This window comes from Polistes fuscatus, unplaced genomic scaffold (assembly GCF_010416935.1).
Source record: "Polistes fuscatus isolate 324 unplaced genomic scaffold, CU_Pfus_HIC Scaffold3, whole genome shotgun sequence".
Lineage (NCBI taxonomy): Eukaryota > Metazoa > Arthropoda > Insecta > Hymenoptera > Vespidae > Polistes > Polistes fuscatus.
Window position 1 is genome coordinate 5991436 of NW_025113107.1, and position 13197 is coordinate 6004632.

The window sequence follows — 13197 nt, forward strand, 5'->3', positions numbered from 1 at the left end:
CGCCATCGATAACAGACCAAAATGTGAAATTAATTATCCATCCTCGTCTTGGTTTATAAAATAATGAAAGCATCAATATACGTTCGAACGAAGCTACTACTGTTGTTTCGAATAAGATAAATATGTATGAATGAAATTGTAAATTAATCGGATCGAAAACTCGTATTCGATCAAATTTGTTTATCTTATGGACGTATACAATATTATGAACATATGATAATTTTCAATAAATTATTAAAATGAAAAATTTATTAACTCGATTAAAATCTTGTTTGATTGAATTCTTGATAAAATGATCTCGAGAAAGATAGTTTAGTAAGGATGACAATATGTTGATGATTATATTCAAAGAACAAAACTAAAGATTGTTAATCTTGACGAATTGGATTCGTCGATTAGCACAACGTCGTGTCTATTAAAAGGCTTTATTATATCGTACAGGAAGCGCAGATTAGTGATCTTGCGGTCCATTCATAGCATTCGTGTTGACGCTTTGATCATTTATTTCCTAACACGAACGATGAAAGCACCGGATGAAGGTGACGACAGCTAATGCGCCGCAAGGGGCATACCGCGATATTTTCACGCTGGTCAAATTCGAATTTTCCTTTTTGTTTCCGTTGCGTATTAAAGCAAAAAATATTTTGAAAGGAAGAAGAAAGAGAATCCTTTAATCTTTCAGATTGTTTTCCGTTTTCTTCCAGTTTCTTTTCTTCCCTACCTTATAAACTTTCATCTCGTTATAATCGAAACAGGGTACATAAAATGGTATCTTTCTCTCGTTTCCTTCCCTCTGTCTGTTTATCTGTCTCTGTCTCTCTCTCTCTCTCTATTTCCGACAGAAATGACAAAAAAGCAAAGGTAGTATGGCGTCGAGACGGTAATATAGGCAGAATTCGTGAGGGGTAGCGAATAAATTACGACTTATGGAGACTACCATAAAAAAGAAAAGGGGATTCAATTTTCAATGATATTTTATTACCATAGAAGATTGATACTTTAACGCCAACTACATTTCGATCTTATCAAACTTGCTATCGTTAAATCTTTGACATTTATCGCGTTTTCTTCTATCGCATAATTATCAAATCGTAATGAAACGAACGAACGAACGAACGAACGGATGAACGAAGTAAGATGATCGTATAAATTTTCTAATGTAATCTTCGATAGTTAATAATAATCGGAAGGTTAGTAGATAAAAAATATGGGAAAAATAATAAAAAAAAAAGGGTATAGGGAAAAAATGAAAATCGTAGAGTCAAATATCTGGAGAGCTTTATACGGTACACTTGCTTAATTTGTATTGCGTATGGCGGCGATGTCGAGATATTAAGGGCAGTTATCGCAACGTATTGCTCCTAATCGTTCCACTCGGAAGGGAACCGTCGGGAAAAAGGTAGGATCGAAAAGCGTAGGAGAAAAGGAGATGGAGAATCTTTTCCAAGCGGGAAAGAAAGAAGTTTGAGAGAGATGGAAATATATATATATATAGATAGAGAGGAACAAGAGTAGGTATACGTATAGGGGCGTATGAAAGAGAGAAAAGGGCGAGTAGGAGGAAAAGAGATGGAATGAGAACGAAAGAGAGAAAGAATGGGAGAAAGAGAGAAAGAGAGAGAATGGCAGGGGAACAGAGCGTGCACTGGTGCTTTTGACAGGCCGATGAATTGAATAATCGCAAGTCGAGTCGAGGGGGTCCGCCAAATCTCAGTCCCCAATACGTCGGTATATAGATGTAGATATCCATATTCGTCTAAGCGTATGCGTGTGCATGTGAGGCACACCTATGCTTCTTTCCAATACGTATACATCTACGTATATACATTCGGTAGATGGTATGCGTGCGAAGCCCGCGGAGCTCGATCGAGGATTATCAGGTTCGTGGAAATGAGTCCTGCAAAAGAGGGAAAAAGAGAAAGAGTCGAGGGTTAACGATATTATCCTGTGTCTCGTTAAGTATACGGACACTTTGCGAAATCTCGCACGAATTATGGCGACAAATTTTCCTGTCACTTAGGATTACTTTCGAATTAATTATTCCTCTATCTTTCTTTCTTTCTTTATATTTTCTTATCATGATACGAATTTTTAATTGTCATCAATATCATTATATTTATCGTAGTTTATCGTTGATAATATGTATTTGAAATGTGTTTCGTATTGTCTTATGTTCATTAAAGAAGATTTAGATTTGCTTACTTAATGCATTAATTCGTTTGCCACGAGGAAAGCTATGAAATTACTCGGTTCGACAGTTCATAAGCCTCGAGCGGCGCCTGGCCCGCACGTGGCCTCCTCGCCTCCTCTTGCTTCTGTCTGTAAACCCCGTTTCTGTTCCGAGCGTTTACTCAGCGGGATGTGCCTTGATCCTACAAAGCAGGAGGATTCGTTTCTTATGGTACGCGTAGTCAAACATTAGCGTAAGGATATGAATCTTTATATCCCTGTATAATATAGTTAGAAATTATAAAGGGTTCAAAAGGGGAAAAATAAATTTGATCTTCGCATTGAACGATAGCACGATCCAAATTTTCAAATAATTTCAAAAAGCAAATCTTCATTGTATAATATATAATATGCATATATATATACATTTTTTTTTCTTTTGTTTTTTTTAAATCGTTGAGAATAAAATCGATGAAATAAAACACGTAAAACGTGAGGCACGTAAACGAGAATGGATGTATAGAAATTTAGGTGGACCGTAGTGAAAGGCAATATGTTACAAAATATCCAACGAACGTTAGGTTCGCTTTCTGACTTGGACCCAGCCTACGTACAGAGGATGAAAATGGGTAGAAGCACTCAGAAAGGGAATGGAGAGGCGAGTCGAGTCGAGTCGAGTCGAGTCGAGCGTCTGGTGCGTTTGACGTTGATACCACGATAAGATGAAAGAGCCTCGAAGCTTATATCCGACCTATATGACTGTATTGTTGCGCACGTCTAAGCACAAGGTAATGCCATGCCGATACACGCTGATATGTCTTATACCAATGGAAACGAGCACGATACCAAAGAGATCCTCTCTATCCAATAGAAAGGAAGCGAACGCGTATACGAAGCGACGCAAAGGCCATCCAATTCCATTTCATAGACAGTAATCGTATAAGGTTTGATATACGGTGCAACCGATCTTACCAATTGAAATATTGACCTTATTTTATTTGTTCGATATTTCATAAAGTATGCTAGAAAAAGATAAATTGCGTAATATTAATAATTAATAAATTTATAGTTATAAGTAATATAACGTCTAAACAAATAGAACGTACATTATATATATGATTCATTGTAAGACCTATTCATTTTTCTAACTGTCAAAATTAAGACGTCTTCTTCGAGCTGCTGTTCGATGTGAAATAATAAAAAAGTAAACAGTTACGACGTCGTTTGATATTTGTTTACATTTCCTATAAGTTCTAACCATAAGTAAGAGTAATTAAAAACATCCTAAGAACGTATAATACATATATGTGTAGTACATGTATATACCAATTTCTCATAGCGCGTATAGGTATATGTATAAATAGCCATATGTATTGTCGTCGAGGTTTACCTGATTCTCGGCGTTTCCACGATTGGCTGCCAGTACCGCGTCGTTTCGTTTCTTCGTTTTTTTTTCATTTGGTCGTAGCATAGAGAAAAAAAGAGAGAAAAAGAGAAAGAGAGAAGAAGAATGGGCGGTTCGTTTGTTTAAACTGCAGGTGCCGGTGGAAAAATGCAGCCTTTTCTCCCACCTATCGACGATATCCATACGCTTACACGCTTGACTTGGTATACGTGTATGTCTATACATCTACGTATATGTTTATGTGTGTGTGCGTGGGTGGAAGCGAGCAACGGTACACACATCCGTTCTACCTGCGGCTGACGAGCAACCGAACAACGAACGCCACCAGGAAAACGCGGAACCGCGACTGATTGCGGCTTGAAAATCAAACCAGACCCATTGTCGGAACGTCCTATTAGTTTTCCATTTAGTCCTGGCCTCTATCCACTCTTCTCCTATCCTCTCCTCTCCTCTCCTCTCCTTTTTCTCCCAACCTTTTGCACGTTTTCCTCTCCGATGCATCAACTTCCGATGCCTCGAGCATGGTTCCAAGCATCTCCCAATTCAATCTTTTATATTGTGAATACGATTTTAAAATGAAATGAACGATATTGTTATCGCAAAGAATGACGAAACTTCTTTAGAAAAATTCATTTAGGAGAATGAACTCTTTGTCCTTCGAACGTAGGTTGGTGTATTTTAAAGTTAAAGTAAGTAATCGACATGTCCCGTCTGTACGTTATCAATCCTACAATCATCGACCAATATAGCGGGGAAAGCACGTACTCGACGTCGCATAACGGTGTACCATCCCTATGTGCGATTACACGTACATGTGGCATTGATTGGTCGACCCAAGTACCCTCTCGAGTATCTTAAAGGACCCACACGAGACGAAACGAGAGGTTCCAGCCATGGGAAGGTCGTACCTCGGTATTATAGTTGCTATCTGTCTTCGCGTATGTATGTCGAGCGACAGTCAGGAACACTCGTCCAGAAATGTCACCCACACGCCAGGTCTATAAAGGATTTCTATGGATTGGTCGCGTGCCACCGAGTTCTATATGGACGTACGCTTATGCTAAAGTGTCCTTTCGTTTCTAACAATAAGTAAGTATAGAAAGTATTTTGATTCAACCCCAATATCAAGGATTACATCCCCACTATTGTAATAAGCTTGCTTTCACGATTACCCAAGCATCCCGTAGAGATAGCGATCTATTTGTTAAACAGAAATATCGATGTCAAATCTAGTTCCATCAACGTCGGATTACATTCTCTTAAGTTAAATAACATTAGGGCGATGTTTAAGGATCATTATTTCCGTTAATAGGAGAGTGGATCGATTTAACCGAGACATTCTTGGATAGAAGCCAGACGACTCCAAACGAGATGTAATGTCTGGAATAGTCGTGTCGTCACTCGAAGAAACTCCAACGATTTTTCATTTTAATTCGAATACAAGTGAATTTTCCGAGTAAGTACTCTCTGTAATATTATTCACAAGTTCTCTCTACTAGTTCTACTGACGCGCTCGCAAATTATTCGTGATACACTTATCCTAAGAGTGGCAGTAAAAAGTTTCCGCGACATTAGCCATCTTGTCTCTATTTCGTTCGTCAAAATTTACCTGGCTTGCTGACTGGTTGGTTGGCTTCTATGGCAAAGCAGGTTATGCAAATTAACAAGCACCGAATACGTCCGATCCAACGCTCCTGAGCTATGGGTGCCCGGGTTTCTGCATGCGGCGCGAGAGAAGCGCGGATTTTAATTACCGAATTATGCGGAAGGCCCGTTTGTCCTCGAACGAGCCACGGACTGTTTATTGCCACTGTCCTGGAGAAACTCTGGGCCCTTAATCGTTCAATCGAGCGGATCAAGTACAAAGGGACGTGCCTTTCTCTCTATTATGCGGATCGGTCTTTTCACGAGGAATAATTAATGTTACGTAGAACGATGTAATTGCTTGTTAATACGCGCATCTGCTCTCATCTTTTTTTCTCTTCAGTTACGAAACGTTTATATGTAAACTTATGTTCCTACAATCCAACGACATATCATTCTAAAACTATTTGAATTCATTCGAGATCATTTATCATAATGTATATGCATACAATTTTCACGATAGAAATTTCACTTTTTCTTATCTGTCGTGAATGGAGTGTACGCATAAAACACTTTCATCGTAAATCCCAACTACATTTTCTTGTAAGAATATACGAAAGAAATATAACAAATATTATGAAGAGTTTTTTCTTCTCGTTGAAAAAGAAGGTACCGAGTGTCTTGAAAGGCTCGTTCGATCCTGTCGTCCGGTGTGTTCCGTAACTACTATGTATCACACGTATACGGATATATAAGATCTATATGTTACTACCATGGACTTTAGAGTAAAGCTATGCCGAGCAGTAGCAACACGAGTTGGTTCCATTTGAGTCAGGGTATCGAGGTGTCAATAGCAGCTGCTATGCTACACACAAGACCCCTGCCTTACGGCACCCCCTTGTTGCATTCACTTCGCTTCTTCACCCTTATCTACAACTCGGACTTGGATACCGAAGGCATATTCATCTATGAACCTCTCTCGAGGATGCCTTCTTATCTTGACACATCGACTTTTTTATATCTACCTCTATCTTTCATGAATAACATCAAAGAAAAACTAACTTGACACTAAATATCAAGATTAAAAAAAACCTTAATAACTCTAGAAAATAATAATAATAATAATAATAATAATAACAATAATAATAATAAAGTACTGTGATCATTAATCTAAAGAAAAAGAAGAAATGATGTTCCCGAGCAAACAACTATCTCGAACGATTGAATTTATTTATTATCCGAGGGTCAAAAGACTAATGAAAGGAGCAACGATAAATTAAGTCCTTCCACGCTAATTATCCTCGTTGGCGATGATGATTCCTCGATGGTATGAAGGATCAAATGAAGGTGTGCAAGTAAGTCTCGCGATTGTACTCGCGATAAAATGCGCTTCCTCGCGGATGCGCTCTGAACGGGTAGGTGGAGCGACCCCCCGATGTTTTTAAGCGTCGGTGACTAATTGGTGATGTCGCGGCCAGGCGTTGAGATACACCCCCTTCGCTCTCGCTCTCGCCCTCTTTCAAGCCGTCACACCCTCTCCCTCTTTCTCCCTCTCTCCCTCTTTCTACCCTTCTCTTTTCCACAATATACCCTCTTGCTTCATCTCACAACAGACGCCATCGTCTCGTCTCCGTTATGTACATCCTGCTTTCAGTAACGGCTCTAGAAAATACGAGCCACCCTTCCCCTCTTATTTACATTCTCGCTATCTTCTTCTCTTTCTCTCCCTCCCTCCTCTCTCTCTCTCTCTCGATCCTCTTCATTAAGGACTTTCCGTCATTTGGACGTTAAAATTTCCTTCCGTTTCTTAAACGAGCTAAACTTTTTTATTATTCCTTTACTCGATGTTGTTACACTTTCATACGTTCGTTACGAGAAGAAAAATGTATCTTATCATTGAACATTTATATTTTATTACGGTTATATTGATAAAAGAAATCTTTACTTAAATCCAAAAAGAAAAAAAGATGTTAAAGGAAATGTTAGAAAGAAACGAGACAATACTGGTTTAACTCTTCATCCCGTTCCTCCTTCACAATGTCCTTTCACGATATAGATGCTAGAACTCCAGGCAGTCAGTTATTATTACTATATACGCCTACTACTATTACTATATATATAAAGAAGGAAGACTACCATATCCCGACATTGGCACGCGTTGGACGAAGGGTGTATTTCTATAAGGTGGAGGGGAAGGAAGAAGAGAAAGAGAAAGGGTACCCTTCATTAAAGGCGTTGGTTAACACTTCGCTATAATAATGTAATGGAGTACAGTCCGCTTGAGAGATTAAATCGAAGCTCGATTTGTTCGAAATAAAAAAAAAAAAGAAAAAAGAACTCATAAAAACGCTTCTGTTAAAATGTAATAGATGAAATCTTATGTATCTCATCAAATTATATTATAGTAAAAAATTATATAGCGAGTAGTGAATGGTAATACGCTTTACTTGGTATAGTCGAACTGCCATTAGTCAGTAACAAGGGTTAGCAAGCTCGGTATATTTGCGGCAAGATCGACGTTTATCGATAGGCGACCTAATAATGGGCGCAAAATCAGCTTTCCAACAATGAGATCGACCTCGTGCGAACAGCACGCTTTTTATCCTATATTTGGGAAAAAAAGAGTCAACCGTTCGAAAAAGTGACGGTAAAAAAAAAAGAAGAAAAAAAAAGAGTCAACCCCAGCGTGCACGTACCTACCCCTAACTTTTTTTTTCCACGTTTTTAGAAAACGGTCGAATTATGCCGCCCACTTCTGTCGTCTCTCTCTCTCTCTCTCTCCCTCTCTCTCTTCTGAAGTTCTTTCTTCGCCGTTCAATCCCCTCCCCCATTCCCCTCCTCTTTACTCCCTTAATCTTGTCACGTCGATAGTCGAACCCTCCCGTTCGCAGCGAATCTTTTTTTCGCGACTTTTCAATAGGAACATCGTACGGCTGTTAACGTCTACTCGGCCATTGTACGAAAAGTCTCGTGTCATCAGTCATTTCCTTCGGTCGGGGCTACCGACAATAATATGCCGTAATAGAAACGGCATAATGGCCAATAAGCTTGTGTCGGGCATTTTGTCTTCTCTCTGTCTCTCTCTTTCTCTCTCTCTCTCTCTTTCTATCTCTTTCCTTCCTAGCTTTCATTCTTTTTTCGTTCTGACACGAAATCGAGAATTTTATTATGACACATCGGTGATCATTATACGCGTGGCTTTACTCGCCCTCAATCTGTAATTTTTACGTAATCATTTTATCGTGTATTTGATCGTATATATCGTAATCTGTATTTCCACGATCATGGAAATGTAAATTATAATGGGGATTCGACCCATCGTGACAGAATGCTAACGTTTTGCGATTAAATTTAAATATAATACGCCAGTGATGCATATAGTAGTGTCGCCGATAGATGAAAAGGAATAATACAAAAATAAATCAAAATAAATAAATAGATTGTGAAAAAATCGAACGAAATTAAGTCGATAGGATGAGCACATCGATTATCTTTTATAAAAGCTTTTTTGTTCGCGGTGCTTTTCATGGATTAGATTTTAAAAAGGGACTGAAAAGTTTAAAGGAACGTTCAACGGCTGTCACGGACGTGGGCGTATACTTTTTCAATCTCCAGAAAAGAATTATTTTTTCGCGTAGTAAGCTTAAGTCTATTCTCTCTTTCTCTCTCTCTCTCTCTCTTTTTTTTTCTTTTCTTCTTTTTTTTTTATTCTTCTCTCTCCAACGCTGTCTTTCACCCTACTACCTCTTCGCTTAGTTAGTAGTAACCGAATATAATCTCCGTAACGCCATCGTGGCCAACATTTTTGCCGGAGGCGTCGGGGTTACTAAAAGGCACACTCCGATGTTTGACCAAGCTGTGCAAATATAAACGAACATCGTTTTATATCCGTATAAGAGTGGAATACAATTCGAATGTGCTTCCACAGCCTCCCTGTTGGCAAACATTTTAACAGGATTAAAGCACACTTACAGGGACTAATCTGGCACAAATAGACCTATGGGAAACCACGAAGTTTAAGTAGCCTGTCATAGAGTCCTCTTTTTTTTCGGTTTATATATGATTTACCTTGCTAATACAAACTAACAATAAGAATGAGAAAAAGAGAGAGAGAGAGAAAGAGAGAAAGAATTTCTTACAGAAACTTTTTACGATCGAGGTGAAACAAAATTTTATACAAACAAAATATTATCATCGAGACCAATCTCGCGCTAGCGTTTATCTAATTAATTACAAATATTTTAATCCAACGTTTATATCCCATTACCTCTTTATATCGTCCATAATCGAAAAGTAACGTATGATATAATAATAAATGTTCCCAATAAATCCGCGATATGAAGTTACGCCGGTGTGTAACGCGTTGTTTCTGTAATCGCGCAATTATTGCCGTTAATTAATTTCTCTCTTGCCGATTTTACGCTAATTTAATTTTTACCCGTGGAAAATTAATTACCATTTTCTCTATGTTTCTCTCTCTCTCTCTCTCTCTGTCTCTATTTCTCTTTTTCCTCTCTCTTTCTTTTCAAACGGATAGAATTGATACACTGGCGGTATGCGCGCGCGCCTGTTTCTCTTTCTCACTTTTCCTCGTTCCTCTGGCTCTTCTTTCCTCTCCTCTCCTCTCTTCACCTTGCCATGGTATAAACAGAATACATGGCACACACGGTGAAAACCGTTTTCAGCCGATGCAAATACTTTCGAAGCGATGCACCAGTAATGTATTCTTTCTATCTCTCTTTTTTCTCTGAAAAGGGTTGGGAAGAGAAAAGTAGAAAGAGTATTTGCAAACTGAATCTTTGCAGTGAGCGTGCTCTCGCACGTTCTCTCTCTCTCTCTCTCTCTCTCTTTCTCGTCTAACTTTTTGTCCGTCACCGCTTGTTGGCTGCGCTTACAGCGGCTATTATACATTCAAAATATTATCTTTACATGCGCGTCTACTGTGTAAATGCTACATGGAGAAAAAGCTACTGTGATCAGATCGGTAGATATTTATTTAGAATGGCAATAGAATGTCGGTGTCTCACCACGACAGACACGTCTCTCTCGTATTCCCTCTAATTCTATCTATCTGTCTATCTCTTTCTCTTTCTCTCTCTCTCCCTCTCTCTATCTCTTTTGTATAACGCCAACATCCGATTATTCTTGCTCGTATACATAGAAAAAAAATATTTAACCCTTCGTCCCAAACTCCATCGCAAAATGTATTCCCGACTTCTCATTTTTATTATTCTTATTATTCTTTTTCTTTTTTTCCATAGATTTTTTGTTGGTACCTTTGTCGAATTGGCCGAATAACTAAAAATGTATGAAGGAGAAGAGAAAAAAAAGGAAGGAGAAGTAAAAAAAATGCAGGGGCGGGGGAAAAAAAAAGGAAGGAAAAAAGAAAATGTTCGTTATACCCGATACACGGCGATAACGAAAAGGTAGAAGCAACTTAATCCAAGCGAACAATAAATCATACACTTAATCGATTTCAGATACCGAAGCTGCTCCTCTTTCGGCGAAACGCAGAAGTTCGGCTTTATAATGCGATAAGGAAAACGCGCACACTCCGTCGCAGGATAACGAAGCTGTCGATGAATATCTAGTCATATACACCACCATCGTAAGAACCTCACGCATCGCCAGCGATGAATATAATGGCCTCTAATGGAATATTACCGCCACTCGCAACTAACTCCCTTTATCTCCTTCCCTTTCTCTCTCTCTGTATCTCATTTTCTCTCATATTCTCTCTCACTCTTTATCACACCATCGTCCGCTATTGGAACACGCCTGCTGCACTCGTAGATGTCCATTAATCACGGACATAAGCAGGCGACTAATTGTTGGCTTGCCCTAGGAGTGCTTAAAAGAGGGATAGAGATAGAAAAAGAAATAAAGAAAGAGAGAGATAGAGAGAGAGGAAGAAGGAGAGAATGGGTAGAAAGGCATAAAATCGTATCCCCAAGTAAAGAACGCACCCCTTGCACAAGCTTACTACGATTCAACCGAAGGCTCGTAGGTTGACGCTGTGAAAAGTGATCGTGATCATGCGACGGGATATGACTCGACGAGATTTCACTAGATCGTTTGTTATTTTTCTTTGGAACATCGGTAGCATCATTTTACTATCATAGACATACTTCCATAATGATGATGATGATGATGATGATGATGATGATGATGATTAGAAGAATCTTCTTTGATCTAACGTGGACTCTGTTTACTTAAATGTATTTTTATTTATTGCTTAACTCACTTGGAGAGATTATTTGTTAATTTACATTTTATTTTTATTTTACTAGAATTTATTTAAGATTAATAAAAGACGAAGATTGTGAAAGAAGTGTATAAGAAAATTCCCATAAAATTTGAGAACAATTCGATCGGCATAGAAATACGCAAAGATCGGTAACCCCGAGGAGGACAATCGTGCTTGGTTCGCAACGTCAGTCGGATGCCGGCACAAAAAGGTGCAAAGGGATATGTATAGATAGAAATCAACGCAGTTTGGATCGCATAATCCATCATCGCACGCCTATTCGTAGGACAGAGAAACGATCTGTCATCTACTTTCGTCTCGTTGCATCAGTCCATCCTTCCTGAAACATTTCTCTCTACTATCTAGCCTAGAAATTGTCTAATTCGAACAAAAAAGGAAAAACAAATTAGAAGTTTGCTTGTCACCAATTGGAACTACCATAACGAAAGAAAAAGACGAACGAGCGTGTTCTAATTCTTTTACCTAGTAAATTGTTTATTCTGTTAATAAAAAAAATCAACGAAAGAATTTTCACAGATTATGTTTCCTTGTTCGTATATAACATAAGCCCAACAATCTTATCCCTTTATTTTGTCTTCTTGGAAAGTTAAATGAAGTTTATCATAAATACAATTCGTCCACGTGTTAAGGCCACAAAATCCGAAAGGAAGAATCGTTTGCTTAAAGAGGCGTGAAGGGCTTTGCATTGAGGATTCACTGAAGAAAATACGACTTTAATGGCAGTGCTTCTACGCTAGATGCAATGTGTATGCAAAACGTTACTGTGCACCTCTATATATACATATACATATAGACGTTACAATCTGTGTAAGTATATAGGTATATCCATAGCTATCAACGAATGCGAGAACTGTTAGACGCACTTGAAAAGACAGGATCTATTTGTCATTAGATCGTACGCCGTGGAACGCGCGAATCTATTCTCTACCTCTCCCTATCCTTGCGCATCGTTGCACAACCATCGCATGGAAGGAACTCGGCGCTAATGACGTCGATTCGTTCTACTTCGAGCTGCCAGTGTCGTTATTATTCTCAGAGTTTCTTGCTAAATGTCTGCTCGATCACCGTTTCGCTTCGTAAACGATTCGCGTATTCTCGCACCTGGTGAACCAAAATGTCGATCTACTCTTCGACAAATATGACAAGGTAAAAGACCCCACAGCGGAACGACGAAGGGCATGTGACAGTTCATATTATTTAAGAAATATTCATTCAGCCCGTATAATGAATTAATTTTAATTAATAATGCCAAAACCATTAAAATTTCGAAAAATACAAATTCTTAAAAATCCATATCATATTCAATAAGATATAATATAATAATCCTGAAATCGTTCCGGTACTGGGTCTCGTTTCGCTATAGGGTCTTTTACTTTATTTGCTTATTCAGTCAAAAGTTTTTGCGTCTTGAAAATTAATGAAAATAAAAAAGGAATTCGATACATTTTGAAAGTTTATTATAAAAAATAGAAAAATGCGAATCAAACTGGTAAAAATAATGTATGATATTTATACGAACATGATGCAGTATCGGTATGTGAATGTATGACACAAAGCTGGTTCAAGCGTGTTCAATCTGAAAATTTTAATGTCGAAAATACTCTTCGCTCTAGTCAAGCAATCATTTAGATTGCCACATTAACAGCCATGATATTGGTTAAGAACTAAATATCTAACACAAAAAAAGTTTTGAAAGCATTTGGAAAAAATTAGATACAAAATATGAAAAAAGAATTATTTCACTTTTGCATTAAAATACGAAGAAACTTTA